Here is a 17,213-nt window from a genome sequence, read left to right as displayed (position 1 = left end):
AGCTGGTGAGCTTGAACCACCGACCTTACAGTTAAAACGGCTTTGTAGTCTGGCACATTAACCCACAGCGCCACACCAGGACTCCTATCCCCTATTATTTGAGGATTTCCCTCAGTGTTACTAGCTCATTCACACTTTTGTACTTCACTTGGGGCAGAAATATTATTCTTTATTTCTTGTGGATCTTGTGGACGTGTCCCCTGCAACAAAAGTAAGAACTTGGCCAAGAATGTATAGCCTGGATCATTGAAATCATCTGCTACATTTAAACTCTCACTTGGTATCCACTATCTTAAAATAAGTGGTGGATGGTACTTTAGGTAGATGCTTCAAATTACCATGGCCTCCACCTAGCCAGATTTATTATTTAGAGAAAACAACCTTGTCTCTTTAAACATTAGACTTTTAAACTCTAAATTAGAGTAGTTTGATAGGAACAAAAAAATGATCTGAATGAATACCTTGATTCTATGGATGAGACAACAGGTCTGCCAAGAAGTGGTTATTTACATGAAACACTAACATTTTAATATCATACTTTTGCTATGGAGGAGTGGTTTAGTGCTCATATGCTAGGAAGAAGGTCCACAGTCTGAATACAGTAGCTGTTCCATGGAATAAAGATGTGGCAGTCTGTTTCCATAAATATTGTGACCTGGGAAACTCTATTGGGCAGCTCTACTCTGTCCTATAGGGTCACTATGAATTGGAATTGATTCAGTGGTAACAGGTTGAGCTTTATTATTGTTCATCATTTGCCTCTCTCTACAATTCAGACTCCAGCTAGTTGTCTCATGTTGTTATCGTTGTTAAGTGGCATTGAGATGGTTCCAACTCTTAGTGATCCTGTACAGAGTTTCCAAGGAGCAGCTGGTGGATTTGAACTGCCAACTTTGTGGTTAGCAGTTTAGTGCTTATCCAATTAGAATTACAACAAATATTTTGTTGTTCTTATTATTGTTAAGTGTTGCCTAGGCAGTTCTGACTCATAGCTGGATAGGATTTTAAGGCTGTAAATCTTTGTGGGAGCAGAAAGCCTCGTGTTTCTCCCTTGGAGCAGCTGAAGAGCTCAAATCACCGAACTTGTAGTTCTCAATCCAGTGTTTATCCTACAGAGTCACTGTACCCCTGACACATATTTTAGGGAAACAAAATTCAATCCACAACAAAGCAGAACCCTGAGTCACAATGTATTATTTGGGTGTTGTTGTTGTTGTTAAGTGCTGTCAAGTTGGTTCTGACTCATAACAACTATTTATAGTTTCCAAGGAACAGCTGGTGGGTTGAACTGCCGATCCTGTGGTTTGCAGTCCAGTGCTGATCTTACAGCACCACTCCAGGAGTCCACTATTATCTGGGTTGTTGTTACTGTTGTTAAGTGCCATTGAGTTGGTTCCAACCCATAGTGACCATTAGATTTGTCTACAAACCTTGAGGCCACTGGGCAGTAGATGCAGCTCCTTTTTTCTTGTTAAAGGAAAGCAATCTTCTGTCTCCATGAGACACTTCCTAGGATAGATGTTCCTCAAACTAATGCTTGTCTACTCAAAGACCAACTTTGTCTCTCCTGATAGCTCCATACCAATAATGAGTCAAATGAGAAATTTGAAGAGAGGTCAAGTGAATTAATACAATCCCTGTTCAGAGATGGAAAATGTTACTCACTATAAGAGTTCTGTAGGTTGATGCACTGAACTGAAAAATCAGTTTAATTCTCAAGGTTGGTGGTTCAAGCTCTCCAGTTAAAACCCTATATGGGTCTCTATGGATTGGAACCAACTCAGTGACATTTAACAACAACACGGCTTTTAGGAATCCTAGTATGGCACTGTAGGATAAGTGCTGGATTGCTAACAACTGCTCCTTGGAAACTCTATACAAGATTTCTATGAGGCAGAACGACCTGATATAGTACATAATGACAACAACAATATATTTTAACATATCAACACTAATGTGTCCCTAAAACACTCAGCTCTCTGGACAAAAAAACAAAACAAAACAATATTTATCCAGAAGCTAAGATGAAAAGGCAAGGAGGAGAAGGGAGACTAGGTCAGTGGAAACTGAAAAAAACAGGATGGAAATATTGAGAATGCTGATCCATTATGAAAGTTATAACTAGTGTTATGGAACAACTTGTACAAAAATTGCTAAATGGGAACCTAATTCACTGTGTAACCTTTCACCTAAAAAAATAATGTAAAGGTAAAGAAATGTTTACTTTTCTCAGGCTTATGAATGTGAATGGTCATGTTACTGTTAATATGGAAAATGCACACTGTTTCAAAGTGAGGATAAGATTGAGCCTGTGGCACTGTAGCATAAGCACTGGACTGCTAACTACAAAGGTGGTAGTTCAAATCCACCAGCCCCTTCTCGGAAACCTTTTACAGGGTTGCTATGAGTCAAAACCAACTTTTTGGCACTTAACAATAATTTAAATATGTATCATCAGGAACCAAAGGGATATATGTGGGAGATCTTAAAGGAGTTGGATCAGGAGGACATAACACAGGTTGTATAACAGTAACTTCATTGATATGAGATAAGTCTTCTGCAACTTAGGATTTAGTATTTTGGTAAGAAAGCCTGGGTCTGGTCCTATTAAAGTCCTGAGATGGTTCCTTAATGCTGGGGCATGATGATGTATTGCAATAAGTGAGGTGGAGATGATTGAGGTACCTTGGTAGAGTATTGTGGAAAGTATCATAAGGCTTAACGAAGTGAAAATGTTAGAATGAAGTACCATTGAGTACATTCTTTCTAATTGCTTCCTAAAGGACTCAGAGGTCATGCCCTTACCCGGGCAGTTAAGAATACATCATGAAGGAGGACTAGCATGACTGAAAAGTTCATGGTAGCTGATTGCTATAGGCCAGCTTTGACTATAGGAGACAACAACATGGAACTGGGCTCTAGAATTGTGGAAGCCAACTGGCACATTTTATATCAGAAGAAGGGAGAATAGAATGACCACCACTGACAGGAAAGCAAGGATGACAGCCAGAGTTCTTTGACTGACAAGGATTTTTCAGAATGGCTAATAAATGATGGTGTTCATAGGGATGAGATAGTATATTGCATCACTTGTTTAATGGGAAATAATTGAGAATTGGTAAGCAGTGGCTGACATCAGCTACAGGATTATAAAATTGCAATTATTCACTCAGTTTTTTGATGTGAGTCAGGTTTTGGATTCAGGTATCAGATTCAAGGTTTATTGATTGAAAGAGTAGGTTCTTCTTGAAGAAAGAGTCTGAAATGTCACCACAAGTTTATATAAATGTTCTCTTAATCCATCTCAAAAGAACTATAACAATTTATCAGACTGACTGTTAATAGAGAAAAGTGCTTATGAGGGCTATTACATATGGAGTCAGAGATCACAGTGATATCAAAGTAACCAAACACCACCAAACCTCCTTAGTTATAGTAAAGGATTAGGAGACCAGAGAGTAAGTGAAATTCTGGCCCATATTCATTTTAGAGTGCACCCACTAGGTTGATGGATCTTCCTAATTCTTGGATATGTAATTACATAGGCTATATTTAACTGTTGGTATAATTCCCACAATAGTCCCTGACCTGTGGAAGAAGTCATAAAAGCAGAAAAGGCCAAGACCAAATTGACAAAATGTTCCTTTATTCAGCCAAGGTAGTATGTCAGAAGAAATATCACATATTAGGAGGAAGTACAGTGATTAACTAGTGAATTTAATAGATGCAAGATGTGGACTGTAAAAGATATGGTGTTTTGGTACTCTGTCACATCTCCACATTCCACTTCTGATTTCAGTTGCAGCTGTGGTAGACAATTCTAAATCGCTTCTCAGTGATGACATCTCACTTCAAGCTTGCACTGCATGTCTTTCTCCTTTTAGTAACAGTCTTCTCTAATCATGGGAGCCCAATGAAACTATAAGCAAATCTGGCTCAGAAAAGCAAATGTACAGCATGTTTATCTACTCAGAGGACATGCCACTGGTGCATAAATATTTCATTCTCTTGCCCTTTGACCACTAATTCTGGAAAGCATTCTTCTACACCCAAAAGTTTCAGTGCTATCAAGTCTGTTATTTATAACAATAATTACCCATTTGTTGGCTTTTCCTCCTTTTCTATTTAATCTTCCTACTCTCTTTATCCTGGTGAAGAGATAGGATAACACTGAACTGCAAACCATAAGATTGGTCACTCAAACCCATCAGCCTCTGCTCAGAAACCCTATACAAGATCGCTATTAATTGGAACAGACTCAACAGTGGTTACCAACAACAACAACAATAACTCTCTTTCTATTGGTTTCTAGAATCATTTTCTACATAACTACTTATACCCAAACTCTTTTCTTAGTCCTGCTTTAGGAAAGCCCAAGTTATGACACAGCACTGTTGTTGCCAAATCTTCCAATTTTAAAAGAGAAAGTGGAAATGCTAATCTCTAGGAGGAACTCCTGATTTATAAATGTGGGCAGCTAATTAGGTAAGGAAAAAACAAACAAAAAACCAAAAACACCCACATTGTGATGGCCAAATTTGACAAATCTGTGATTCCTTCTTGCTCCATGAATTGTCAGTGTGCAACATTTTTTTCCACCTACAGTTCTGTATGAATAGAACCTGAGAATTTGGTGTCTTAAGCTATTAGAAGAGTAGATTTAAGAGAATTGCACTCTTTCCCTTGTCCTTTTCTTGAACAAAATGGAATGCTTGTAGATGTGTATAGTATTACCTATTGCTTATACCTGGAAGAATGGGCAGTTTAATTTTGGTCTATTATAAATTACATGCATATATCCAAATATGAATTAAGTTACCACATTCACAGACTGAGCCTGAGATTACCTAAACTTGGTTTTAAACATTTGGTATTTCGGTAGGGCACCTTGTCCACTAAAAGTTTGGATCTGACCCCAGAGATCAAGCCACTGCACTGGTGACTGGAGTCATGGCCACAACTACTTAAGATAATGAAACACATACAGCTAGTGCTTTTGTCTTCAATGCTCGTGTTCCCTGGGAGAGCCTGCTTGGTCATGTGTATCTAAGCACACAACCTTGGTTACCCAGGAAACCAAGGCCAAGTGAGCCTGGATGCTTTTTCTATGGCTCTCATGTTTAGCAGATGAGATATTGCCAGAGCAGCTCAGCTGTGAGCATCTTGGAATTCATGTTGATTCCTTTACAAATGTATGTGATGCATGAATTAAGGGAGCAAACATCTCTGGGCACTGAAGCATATTGTCATTACTCTGAAGGTCTTGTACCTGGGTACATAAAATGAAGATAGATATTTATTCATTTCTTCATTCAAATATTTATTAAGTGTGTACTATGTGACAGGAGTCCTGGTGTGGCACTGTAGGATAGCACTGAAATGCTAATCATAAGGTCAGCAGTTCAAACCCTCCAGCTACTCCTCAGAAACCTTATACAGGCTCTCTATGAGTCCGAACAACAGCAAAATGTGATATGAAGAGTGCTGGGATTTAGGGATAGAATGGTATATGAGACAGGAAAGATCCTTGATCTCATGACCTTATGGCAGAAAAGGGCATTAATTATGCTTAAAAATGACTAAACAAGATATGATCAGTAATTATATGGGCTATGAAGGAAATAAAGCATAAAGATGTAGAAAAACATGGCTGGAATGTATTTGGCAAGATGGGCAAAACAGCCTCCTGTGATAGTTAAGATATTGTTAACTTGATGGGCCAGGGTTCCCAGTGGTTTGGCAATTGAGTTGTAGTTATCCCAATAATGAGATCTAATATAATGTAACTCTATGATGAGATCTACTATGAGCAGCCAGTAAATCGAAAGGAAGCTTTCTCAAGGGTGTGACTTGCTTCCAATACATTAGACACTCAGGCAAAACTTGCTGTCTGTTGGGATTGGATCTTACATATGGCTTGTCCTTTGACCTCTGGTTCCTTGGACTTGAACCAGTCAGTGACCTGCTCTATTGCCTGAGTGCCTACCTACTGGCCTGCCTGCCAGACCTGCCTGTCTCCCTGCCATCTGACCAGATTGGGTCATCTGATCCAGATTGGGACTCTCCCACCTCTACAACTTTGTTAGCCATTTCTTTGACAGAAACTTCTTTTTATATATACATATACAAATTTCACAGGTTTTGCTTCCCTAGGAAACCCAGACTAAGAAACCCCCTTACGAATGAAAGGAAGACCTCTTAGAAGTGACATCAGATCAACATCTCATGCTGAGAAAGAGCAAGAAAAGTGTTTTAGGCAGAAGAATGAAGAAGAACTCCAAGTAGCAATAAATCTCTTCAAAGTGATAGGAAGCTTCTGTCAATTTAAACAGATCCACCTTCCATGTAAGACTAGGAAATGTTTGGAAACAGAGAGAACCTAGAATGTCAGAAAAATAGGGTGGGAAGAGCCATGGGCTAGAGGGAAAAACTCCTGATTCCTGGTGTTAACCTTAAGCACTGGGGTAATTTTGAGCAAATTACTCCACTTGGACTTCAGTTTTCCCCATCAAGTAATGAGTGAGTTAAACTGCCTTAGTGCTTTCTCTTTCTTTGTTAGTTATGGGCCTTTTGTTCAAAGAATTTCATCTGGTAGTTCATATATAAAACAAAGAGGATATGGAACACAGCAAACACCACATGAATGTATGCATTAAGAGCCCCCACCCCCACTGCTGAGCTCTGGAATTGCAGGATTTCTTGTGTTCAAGCCCCCTTATTTAATTCTTGTTGCAGTGGCTCTGGTTGTTTCTTCAATACTCTGATGTCAACCTCCACCCCTAAAGTATGCCCAGGGCCATTCCTGTTTTCTGGAAGTGTCTGAGGGTTTTGAGGCCTGCAGAACCCTGGTGAAAGTGCTCCTGTCAGCACTAAAGCACTATAGAGCTCAAAGGAGAAATCTTCTCATGAGCCCCAATTGCACAACTGTTAAGCACTTGGTTGCAAACCAAAAGGTTAGTGGTTTGGACCTATGCAGTAGCTTCACAAAAGAAAGACCTCTCAATCTGTTTCCACAAATATTACAGCTTATGAAACCCTATGGGTAGAACCCCTCTCCTATGAGTAGAACCTCTTACTAGTGACACATGAGGTTACCAGAAAGGGGTTCTGCTTAATAGTATCTAACATCAATATGATCACACAGCATCTCAGTCCCAGGGTCTTCCCTCCTTGAGTAACCCATGGAGAAGGTTCTCTTCCCTGAGTCATGTGAAGGGCTCAAAGTGGTTGGAAAATGCTTTATTTTCTATTTTGCTTTAAAATCTTCTATTTTACACTTCAGGACTGTCTAAGTAGGGGAAGACCTCCTTAAGCTGTGAATCTGCTGCTCTCTTGTCCTTGCCATTTTCAATTTTTAAAAATTTTATCAGTGTCAGCCCAAGAGAACATGGTCAAAGGTTACTTGTAAGCAGTATTGTGGATGTGGTCTATCGACAACCTTCCCTTGTGGAGACTCAGGAGACACCTTCTCATCCTTGCCCTAAGATCTACACACATCTTGGGGGAATGATAAAATGTGGATTAAATGTTTACATGTGAAATATTGTGCAACTACATTTTGAATTCGTTTCTCTGAGACTAGGGGAAAATATCCGATTATGTAAATAATGCATAAATACCTAAAGTAAAAGGTAAATTTTCATCAAACTCAGTAACTAAAGTTAAACTTTGAGTTTGGGATATGAAAAGAAAGTTAATTTCCCTAACTAAGAAGGTTATTATTTTATTGTTATCATTTTAATTACAAGTGAGAGAAGCAGAGTAATGTAGTCAAGAAATTAGAAGAGTACTGGGCAGGGAGTTCAGAGCACTAGCTCATGGTGATGTTGGTAAGTCCTTTACCTTCTCAGGCCTTTGTTTTCTTTCCTGATTCAAATGGATCATTAGGTCCTGGTTCATACCTCATTAGGATGTGATGAAGATAGAATGAGACAATGGATGTAAACCAATGCTATTCGAGGTGTGATGTCACTCAGCCTACTGTTCATTACCAATCTTCAGTGAGATAGTTGCAGAAAATAAGAGTAAGCATCTAGAAACTTTTATACCAATGTGGTATGCAGTGACATCCAAGTGTGTGATCAGGGGACTAATAGGTTGACTATTGATAGATTCACATAATAAGGAATTTGTGGCATAAACTTCAACTAGTATTAGATAGATTAGAAATAAAACCCACCAAAGAATGACAATAACAACAACAAATATGGTCCTTCATCACAAATATTTTGAGAAGCAATGTAGATTCTTGTCTTTATTTCTATCCCCAACCTTAGGGTAATATGGAACTGAATGGTATGAAGTAACATAGTTGATAAAACAAAGAAAAGAAAAGACAGAAATGAAATGAAAGCAGAGAGACCTAAGGCTAGTCCTAGTTGTACTGCTTACTTGCTCTGTGGCACTGGAGTATGTTACTCTTTTCTCTGGGTCCTGCTGCTATTCACAATCACTTCCTATGGCTCCCTCCTTTCCCTATGGTGTTAGTTATTATCTGAGCAAGGAGAGAACAGAATTCCTGTTTCTTAACAGAAGTGAACAAAATTAGCTGATGAATTAGGGATGGGATTGGGAGTTGTGCTTGATTGCAAAAATGGCTACAATCCATCACTCCTCTTTGTACCCATGCCCTTTGCAATATCTATAGCTCAACAAGAAACAACTTGCTTTGGCCACTGCAATAGAGCATAAGTAATGGTGTGCCAGTTCAAGAATCTTCCACTCACCATGTGATTAAGTGATGAGTTACCTCACTTGAGGTCATCCTTGATCAGCTAGGCCCCAGATAATTTGGTAGGTAACTGCAGAACCATAAGTGAGTCAGCTGAGACCAAAAAAAAAAAAAAAAAAAAAAAAAACCAATTTAACCAATCCCAAATTGCTGACACAGAATCATATGCTAAATAAATGGTCATTGCTTTAAGCTACTAAATTTTTGGCTGGTTTGTTAAGCAACAGAAGCTAACTGATGGAGAAATAAAATATGATGCTTGTTGTCGCTAGATGCTTATAGCTCCAGGCAAAATGATGATAGAGTAGTTTTGATTTGAGCATCCTTCAGGCTCTCTTGTTTATCTTTGCCCCTTCTCTCATTCTAGCACTAAAGTTGTTTGTAATTTCCTGATCCCAGTCAGTGAAGTTTGTAATTTCAGAATGTGTCTCCTACCAACACTGACCAATGACTCTTCAAACTTCTGGATTCTTTTTGAAAATCTGATAAAATCTGAGGCTATGTACCACAGGGGAAAAAAAAAGAAAGAGCACACCTCCACATTTATGTATATTTGAACTCAATTTTAAGACTCTTGTGAATTTTTTGGGCCCAGTAGTGAGCCTTCCACTCTGGTTAAGAGTTCTAGGTATAGATATAATCTTTCACTTCAATTCCTTTCAAACCTCTCTTCGCATGCTCCACTGCTAAACTTTCCTAGGCCTCTATTTTTGCTCTAACCTTATCAATAAATTCACATAAGACAGTGAACTATTAAGAGTGTAGAGCCCATGGATATGACTTCCTCAAACACTCTCATATGTAATATTTCAGTTAATTCTCTTAACAGTCCTGTGAAATAGGTGAATGAAGTCCGTTATTTGATTTTTCTGATAAGGAGGTTAACCTCAATCTAAGATGTTACTTTCCAAAGATCACTCAGTTAGTAAGGGGCAACACCTGCATGTCTTGTGCCATTCCGTTCTACTTTGATTTCCAGGGACATGACATGCTTATGATAGAAAGTTCTGATAGGGAATGCATATTTTGTCTGAGGAGCAGCAGGAAGGCTGTGTGACCATATGAAGAGCAGGACAAAAGTGGTAGGAATTGAGGTCAAGAGGTTGGAATGTCTAGCACATGCAGAATTTTGAAAGCCTAAACTCCCAGAGTATAACAAGGAGAGAGTGGCTGTAATATTCTAAGTTTATCCTCACTTAAGATGATCCCATCATTAATTGCATCAGTCTATATATATCCTCCTCCCCTCCTTTCCAAAAGGTAAGAATCTGAGAGTCTTTCACACAGTCCAAACTTAGAATGATTTACACTTCATCTTAAACATGCTAGTCTATACCTTTCACAGTAAAAAACAACTTGTTGAATTTTATTTTTAAAACAAGCAAGAGGTCTGACAAGGAGATGTGATGTTCTTGAGCCAATTCAAGAAACACTTTTGAATACCTACTAGGTGCAATGCCCTGTCCTAGGGCCTCAGGTTAATGGGCAGGATAGAGGATTTACAATCAAATTAAATCTCTGTAATCCTCAAGAAACTGAAGGAAGATAAGAACAAGCTCACTCACCCATAGACTTTTTTTTTTTTTTTTAAGTTCTTATTGTGAATTATGTGGATTTACATGGGAGAACATCAGTTTTACATTCATCCTGTCATATTTCGTTTCATTGCAATGATTACAATCCCCTCCATGCATATCAAACAACAAAAGGGTATATCTCACAGGTCTGTCCCCTGGCCATCAGCACACAGCCCCTCTTCCTCCCTGAGTCCAGTGTCCCCAGCTGCTCCATCTGTCCATGTATCATCTCTGCCTCCATTTCTGGCATCACTGCTTCTCTGGGTAGGGGTAGGCACTCCACTCCTTGACTGCAAAATCAATCACTCCCCTCCTTTGTTACAAAACATCTACCTTTACATTTCCAATGCTCACAGTCAGTCCTGATAGCAATTATTCACTATTTTACCACAAGAGTCTTATCCCCATCTCCTTTCATTAGTCTGTCCCAACAGATTAGAAAGCATTCAGTGGAGATTCTACCTTCCCCCACCCTGTCTGGAACTAGGGTCCCTCTTAAAAGCTTGTAAGCCAGTTACTTTGTAGCCTTCCCCCTGCCCCCCCCCCCCATTTTGGGTAGCCAATGTCTAAGTTGCCCATTCCTGTCAACCCTGTGTACCCAGAGGGTGGGAATGATACTCACTGTAAAGATTTGTTCCCTGTTTTGAACTACTACATCCATAAGTATAGGTTAAGTTCATCCTTTTCTTTCTTCTTATCATCTGCTCATCCAGCCATTGAAGCCAGGTCAAATGGGTACTATCTGCAAGTATGGGTGTTCTTGTGCATCTCTTCTCACTTCATATCAGCTGGATGCTTCACTCTCTGCTCTAGTCCTCTGTGGCCATGTCACCACTTCTGGGTCCAGGAGTCCCCGGGTCTTGCCATACTGCTGGCCAGGTTCACAAGAGTCTATTGAATGTGGTAAGACTTAGCTTCCAGCTTCATTGCTGTTTTTTCCTTTCTTCCCCTTGTTGGTGACCAATGTGGTCACCAGCCAGACCACATGCCTGCTCGTGTGTTGCCTTTGAGTCTTAGTCTTGGAAAGGGGTTTGCTCTGAGGGGACCTGACCACTTGCCTTGATGCCTCCTGGGTGAACAGCTTGTTTATTCTTGTAGTAGTCAATCAGATTGCCATTATTGTTTTTGGTTTTTCCTACCAGTCTTTCTTCATGAAGTATCTTCTGTTCTTCTAGCCATTCCAGGCTGGTCTACTTGTCCTTTCAAGTGGAAAATTTCCACCTTAGACGATTTTGAATGGGATTCAGGATTCCACCTATGGTCTTATGCAATGCAAAGGCTCCACAGGAAGCCTTTTTCACTGGACAACTTCTATTGTGCTGTTTCTGGCTATTCCTTTCTCTCTCCCTCAAGTTAGACTTGAGGTATAAGCTCTAATTTCCTTTCTTCCTTGCCCTTTCCTATTCCAGAAAGAAACATTCTGCTCTCCACTGCCACAGGACTAGAAAATATACCAATGTAAACCCACAGTATATTGGTCTTTAGTTATTACATCTTTAATTTTTTTGTCTCTTCCACTCAGTTGTGGGCTATTTGAGGAAAGGCATGTATTTTATTTCTCTTCTGTGTGCTAGTCCTTCACCACACTTCCCAACATCCATGCAGTGCTAAACCAGCATATACATATTGAATTGAGCTGAATGACCATACAAAACACAGAAAATGCTGAGAGCTCAAAGGTTCAGAGAAAGGCATTCAGAGGTTTGTGTATAGCATGGGGGAGGGGAAGTCATAGCACATAACCTTTTTCCATCTTAAGAAGACAGATTTGTTTTTACCAATCCAAAAATTGACCACTTGTCTGTCAGATTGTTGTACTGGGGCTTGCATGTTGCTGTGATTCTGGAAGCTATGTACTTCAGAACACCCAGTGGCTTCATTCAGTGTCAATGGGCTAGGGAGTTCACACATCTCCCTGAACTTCAAACCAGCTAGTCTTTGCTCTTCTCTCTCTCATCTCAAAGTCATCAGGTGTCCATGGAACATGGCCAGACTCTTCTTGTGTCTTCATTCCTATATTTTCTCCACTTTCACTCAAAAGTAGACCATGGTGGTCACCAGTGAATATACAAGGCTGATTCTGTGTTCTCTTTGACTTTCAGTCTTAGAAAGAGGTTTACCCTGATGGGCTGACTTTTCTTGCCTTGTGGGTCCAAGGCAAACAGCTTGCTTGATAGTGCCACAATCAAACAGTGTTCTTTTTTTCCTACTGGTCTTTCTTTCAAGAAATATCTGCTATTCCTCTAGCCATTCATGGTTGGTCAGCATGTCTATTCAAGTGGGAATGTCCCAACTCAGAAGGTTTTGGGTGGGGCTCAGGATTCCATTTGAGGCTCCATACTCCACACAGGCTTAACAAAAAGCCCATTTCACTGGCAAAATTCTAGTACACCATTTAGCTAATATGATCAGTTATAGGCTGAAGAGGAGTTTACAAGCTTTCTGTAATCATGTTTCCCAATATTCCTTTCTATCCCACTTAAGTGTCTATATTATAATTGTAGGAAAAGGAGCCCAATATTGTGGGTTCTGTTTTGGTGAAATCTTTTGAAGCACAGAAATGTCTAATTTCTAGGAGATTCTAGTTACCTAGTTTGTGTTCTATTGTTTGTGTGATTTAAGTTATATTCGATAGTGTATTTATGCCATGCATTAGGGGTCCCTAAGTTTGTCCCTATTTTTTAATTGGTGATATTTATATTTCTGGGTATTATATTTAGATTTTTGATCCATCTTGAGTATATTTTTGTATATGGTGTGAGATATGGGTGCAATTTCAATTTTATGCAAGTAATACCAAGTTTTGCTAGCACCACTTGTTAAAGAGACTATCTCTTTCTCATTTAATTAATTTCATACCTTTGTCAAATGTCAGCTGTCCGTGTTGTTGTTAAGTGATGTTGAGTCAGTTCCAACTCATAGCAACCTTGTGTAGAGATTCTGAGGCGTGGCTGGTGGGTTTGAATATCCAACCTTGCAGTTAGCAGTCCAGTGCTTTCCCTACAGTGCCACACCAGGATGGATTTACTTATAAATTTTCAATTCTGTTACACTGGTCTCTGTATCTGTGACTGCTAGTACCAGCCTGTTCTAACTACTGTGTCTGTGTAGTAAGTATTGAGACTGGGAAGTGAGAGGTCTCTTACTTTGTTCTTCTTCTTTAGCAGTGCTTTCCTCATCTGGGTCTCTTTCTTTTCCATATAAAGTTAATGATTAGTTTTTCCGATCTTTGTAAAAAAAATGATGGTAGACTCTGGATTGGGATTGCATTTTATCTGTAGATCACTTTGGGTAGCATTGACGATTTTACAATGCTAAGTCTCCCTATCCTTGAGTATGGTATATTCTTCCATTTATGAAAGTTTCTTTTAGTTTCTTGTAATAGTGTTTTGTCATTTTCTTCATATATGTCTTTTGTTTCTTTAGTTATATTTATTCATAAGTATTTCATCTTTTGGTGAGTCTTGGGGTGGTGCTGCAGGTTAGTACGCTGGACTGCAAGGTCAGTTTGAACCACAAGATCAGTGGCTCCAGCTCACCAGCTACTCCTTGGAAACCCAATACATGGTCTCTATGAGTTGGAACCGACTCCATGGCACCTAACAACAACAACAACACTGTGAGGTGCCATGGAGTCGGTACTAACTCACAGCAACCTTGTGCACAGAAGAACGAAATACTGCCCAATCATGTGTTGTTGTTATGTGCTGTGGAGTCGGTTCCGACTAATAGAGACCATGTGCAGGGTTTCTGAAGCTGTAACTATTTATGGGAGCAGAAACCCTCATCTTTCTCCCGTGGAACAGCTGGTAGTTTCGAACTGTTGACCGTGAGATTAACAGCCCAGTTCATAACCACTATGCTACCAGAGCCTGATCCTGTAGGTAGTATTACTTTCCTGACTTCCTTTTCAGAGCTCTCATTGTTAGTGTAAAGGGATCCAACTGATTTTTGTATTGCACCTGTCACTTTGCTGAATCTTTCAGTAAGTTTCAATACTTTTTCTGAGTCTTTGGGATTTTCTATGTATAGGATCACATCATCTGCAAATAGAGAGAGTTTTATTTCTTTGCCAGTTTGGATCCATTTGATTTATCTTTCCTGAGTTACATCTCTGAATAGGACTTCTAGCACAATACTGAACAAGAGTGGTGATAAAGGGGATCCTTGTCTGGTTCTTGTTTGCAAGGAGAATGCTTTCTGTTTTGCTTCATTGATACTAATGTTGATCATCAGTTTTTTATTATGCCCTTGATTATGTTAGGAATTTACCTTCTACTTTTTGTTGAGTATTTTAATCAGCCACTCATTTGTTAGTTTGTTGGACAGTGGTGGTTTGTGTGTTGCTGTGGTTCTGGAAGCTATGCCACAGGTATTTTGAATGCTAGCAGGGTAACTCATGGTGGACAGGTTTTAGATGAGTTTCAAGATACAGACAGGCTAGGAAGAAGGAGAGACAGACTACTTACAAATACTTACTCACTGAAAACCTTATGAATAGTAGTGGAACACTGTCAAACATAGTGCAGGTAGATGAGCCCGTTAGGTTGGAGGGCCCTCAAAATGCACCTGGGAGAGAGCTGCCTCCTCAAAGTAGAGTTGATCATAATCGCATGAATGGAATAAAGCCTTTGTGACCTTCATTGTTGATGGGGGCACAACTGAAAACTCAAAATGGAATATGGAATCTACAAAATATGGATCTAGGAAATTTGGAAATTGTCAAAAATGAAATGGAATGCATAAACATTGATATCCTTTACTGAGGTGAAATGGATTAGTATTGGCCATTTTGAATCTGACAATCACATGGTTTACTGCTCTAGGAATGACAAATTGAAGAGGAATGGTGTTGTATTCATTGTCACAAAGAACATATCCATAAAAGTCATGAAGTACAATGCTGCCAGTGATAGGATAATATCCATACACTTACAAGGAAGACAAGTTAATGCCACTATTATTCAAATTTATGCATCAACCATAAATTTTATGATGAAATTGAAGAATTATACCAACTTCTTGTTTGAAATTGATCAAACATGCAATCAAGATATATTGATAATTACTGGCCATTCAAATGCAAAGGGTGTAAACAAAGAGGAAGCATTAGTGGTTGGAAAATATGTGAGAGAAGCAATGCTGGAGATCCCATGATAGAAATCTGCAAGACCAATGATTTGTTCAGTGCAAATACCTTTTAAACAACATAAAAGATGACTATACATACAGACCTCATCAGATAGAATACATAGATAGCTAATTAACTACATCTGTGGAAATAGACCATATCATCAGTCAAAACGAGGCCAGGGAAAGACGGTGGCATAGATCATTAATTGCTCAGATGCAAATTCAGGCTGAAGCTGAAGAAAATTAAAACACGTCCATGAGAGTCAAAATATGACCTTGAATATATCGCACTTGAATTTATAGATCATCTGAAGAATAGATTTGATGTGTTAGACACTAAACAACAAAGACCATAAGACTAGTGGGATGACGTCAAGTACTTCATATAGGAAGAAAGCAAAAAGTCATTAAAGATAAGAAATAAGGAAAAGACCAAAATGGATATCAGAAGTCTCTGAAATGTGTTCTCCAGCATAGAGATGCTAAAGCAAATGGAAGAAACGAGGAAGTTATAAGAGCTGAACAGAAAATTTCAAATGTCAGCTAGGGAAGACAAAGTCAAATATTATAATGAAATGTACAAAGACCTGAAGTTAGAAAACCAAAAGGGAAGAACATCCTCAGCATTTCTCAAGCTGACGGAACTGAAGAAAAAAAAATCAAGCCTCGACTAATATTGAAAGAATCTGTGGGTAATAAATTGAATGATGCATAAAGCATCAAAAGAAGATGGAAGGAATATACAGTCATTGTACCAGAAAAAAAAGGTCAATGTCCCACCATTTCAAGAGCCAATGGTCCTGAAGGAAAAGGTCCAGGATGAATTGGAGACATTAGCAAATAACAGGCAGAAGGAATTGATGGTATACAAATTGAAAAATTTCAACAAACTGATGCGTCACTGGAGGCACTCACTCATCTATGCCAAGAAACTTGGAAGACAGCTCCTGGCCAACTGACTGGAAGAGATCCATATCTGTGTCCATTCCAAAGAGAGGTGACCCAAAGGACTGTGGAAATCATCAGACATTAGCACTGATATCCCATGCAAGTACAGATTTTTAAAAAAATATTTTGTTGTGAATTATGTGATAGTTTACATGGGAGAACAGTAGCTTTACATTCATCCTATCATATATCATTTCATTGCCATGGTTACAATCCCTTCCATGCATTATCAACCAACCAAAGGGTATACCCTGCAAATCTGCCCCCCACTTGTCAGCACAGGGCCCCTCTTCCTCTCTGGTCAAAAGTCCCAAGCTGCTCCATCTCTCCATGTCATCGTCTCTGCTTCCATCTCTGGCATCATTGCTTCTCTGGGTAGGGTCCCACTCTCCGCTCTTCTCCCTTGGTGGTCCCAGGTACCTTTGCTTCTAGACTGCAAAGTCAATCACTCCCCTCCTTTTGCTACAAAATGTCTACCTTTACATTTCCTATTCCCATCTCCTTTCATCAGCCCCACCCAGACAGATTGGATACTACTCAGTGGAGATTCTACTTTCCTCCCCACCCTCTGGATCTAGGCTCCCTCTTGAAAGCTTGTAAGCCAGTCACTTCTTGCCTTTGTAGCCCCCATTTTGGGTAGCCAACATCCAAGTTGCCCATCCCTGTCTAATCTGTGTCTGCAGGGGGTGGGAATGATCCTCCCTATAAAGATGTCTTCCCTCTTTTGAGCTACTGCTTCAAATTGTATCAGATTACTCTTTTTTTCTCTTCTTTCTTCTTCTAATTGAACTCTGATCATCCAGTCATTGAAACCAGGTCAAGTG

This window comes from Chrysochloris asiatica, unplaced genomic scaffold (genome assembly GCF_000296735.1).
Source record: "Chrysochloris asiatica unplaced genomic scaffold, ChrAsi1.0 scaffold00085, whole genome shotgun sequence".
Lineage (NCBI taxonomy): Eukaryota > Metazoa > Chordata > Mammalia > Afrosoricida > Chrysochloridae > Chrysochloris > Chrysochloris asiatica.
Note: the sequence above shows the minus strand (reverse complement) of the source record.